We start from the raw sequence: 2,286 nt of genomic DNA, 5'->3' as shown, positions 1-2,286 counted from the left end.
GAAGGTGTTGTGCTGACAGCCCCACAAACCGGGGCTCCATCTAACCGAAAAGGAAAGCTTGTGCTATAGCCATTAAATGAAAATGTTCTCTCTCCAGTGTCTTCTGTAGGTTACTTAACCCAGCCAGGCTGGCATCGTGAAATAATTTAAATGCATGCAGTATTAGTAAAATACAGAATACACTGTAGGTATTATTCCCCTCTTTAAGTCTTTGTCCATGAATTGCTCGAGGGCAAAGTCCTTGTCTTACTCATCTTTCAGGAAGATAACTGTATTTACTGAGGAAAAGACAGAATCTAATGCAGAACTTTAGAGCGTAATAGATTCTCATTAATTGCTTACTGGATGGATGGAAATTATTTAGCTCCTGGAACTAAATTTCAGGAGACAAAAGTCTATCAGTGGAAAACTTCAGACTAGAAATGTTTTATTAGGCTTGATAATTGTTTTTCTTTCCTTGAGGAGTATTTTTGGGTACCTCTGACTCTGAGTTTCTAGAGTTGTTTGGTACAAATCTGTTACCATTATTTAGGTACTCAATTAACACCCTCATAATAGTAATTAAAGCCTCGTGGTTCTCTCTCTCCCTCTCTCTTTTTACCTGCTTTTGGTTTTTATCCATATCCTAGGGACTTGACACAACAGCCTGAGGGAAAGAACCTATCTATCCCAAACCCTGGCCAGGGAGAGGGACCACTGGCATGTTGCATATCAAGTCAGGTCTCAGAACAGAGGAGGGACAAAAGCCTTACTCCATGGTCACAAGAACATCTTCCACATCTAAAAATACGAATGTGTCACAATTTTGCACATCATCCTTACACAGAGGTCATGCTACTCTTGTCTGTGTCATTTCAATTTTAGTATATGAGTTGCCAAAGTGAGCCCAGAGTGCTCTTTTATATAAGTCTTTAATCAGACAGATCCTCAGACTTTTCTCCTGACAGCCTTCAGAACAAGCAAAATCAAAAGCAAGTGTGTGATAGTGTAACAGAAGTTTCCATATCATACTAAATCTGTAGTCAAATGCACTGCTCTTCATTGTGCAGTTTATGTCTCTGGTGCTCTGTGTAGGAAAGTTTAGATGCCGTATATTTATATACATGTTAAACTATAGTTATTTTATTGTTTTTATTATTTCACATATTGCATTCAATTTATTTGGAACTGGATTTGATGGGAAAATAAAATTTTATATCTGTTTTCCCCAAACAGCCAGCTGTCCTAAAACTACATATTAAAGAATTCAATCTTTACCATTTGATAAAAACTCTTATATATATTTGAGTCTACCTCTGACCTACCTTGTATTTTGCTATAATAAGTTTCTATAAGAGTGGGAACATTGTCTTATAATTTCTTTGTACTTCTAGAAACTGCAACAATACTTAGTCCTCAATAATTACTGAATCAATGGGTAAATTCTCCAATTCACTTAAATGATCCATCAGACTTGCCAATTTCACTGTATAAATACTTCTGGAATTATTCCTCATCCTTTTTTTACCCACACTACCTGCCCTCCTTCAAGCCCTAATAATTACGGAGTTTTTCCAATGAATCTTACACACAAACAGAATAAGGTTCTAAAATGCAAATCTGATCAAGTAATCCCTGATTGAAATCTGTGAATTTCATTTCATGTTCCATACCTTTGAGGGTCACCAAGGGCCTGAGCTCAACCAAGTGAAACTACTTTCAGTTTTCCAAACATGCCTGGTCGGTTTTTATGTAATTTTATATTTTAAAAAATCTTTGCATTTGTAAAAGCTATACAGCTTGGTAAGTGCTATGATAGAGGTTTGGACAAAGTGGGTTAGGATAAAGATAAAGGACTCTTGAGAATAGAAAGGTAAGTGAGTTTTGGCCAGAATGAACAAAGGGGCAGGGGTTAGACAGAGCATCCACACTGTCCCAGGACCAAAGTCACTGAGAATGACTAGGGGTGGGTGAAGGTGAAGACACAGCTGGAGCCAGATCACGAATGGTCTTGCATGTCATAACCATGGACTTTGAATTTCTCCTACAGGAATGGGGAGTCAAATTTAAATGGGGAAGTGGCTTGATAACAATTTTTTTTTGGGGGGGGACATAAATTTGATAGCAGCCTGAAAGGTATATTGACAGAGAATGAGTCTAAAAGCCAAAATCGAGGTTAATAATAAATTCTTCAGTAATACAGGTGACATGGGATAAAGCCAACAGTTTTGAGAATCAGAAGGGATCCACATGATGTTAATAAAGAAAATCCTATAAGATTTTGTGACTGATTAGGCAGGAGGGTGC

The 2,286-nt window shown here is 37.4% G+C and overlaps 1 non-coding gene across 1 annotated transcript; it reads right to left on the bottom strand.

Moving 5' to 3' along the window:
* Positions 1-781: 781 nt before the first annotated feature.
* Positions 782-888, bottom strand: LOC125108087 (U6 spliceosomal RNA). The gene has a single exon (XR_007129774.1). It is a non-coding gene; the product is annotated as a U6 spliceosomal RNA (small nuclear RNA).
* Between the last annotated feature and the right edge of the window lie 1,398 nt (positions 889-2,286).

Source organism: Lutra lutra, chromosome 8 (assembly GCF_902655055.1).
Source record: "Lutra lutra chromosome 8, mLutLut1.2, whole genome shotgun sequence".
NCBI classification, from domain to species: Eukaryota; Metazoa; Chordata; class Mammalia; order Carnivora; family Mustelidae; genus Lutra; species Lutra lutra.
Note: the sequence above shows the minus strand (reverse complement) of the source record. Positions and strands in the feature narration are given on the sequence as shown.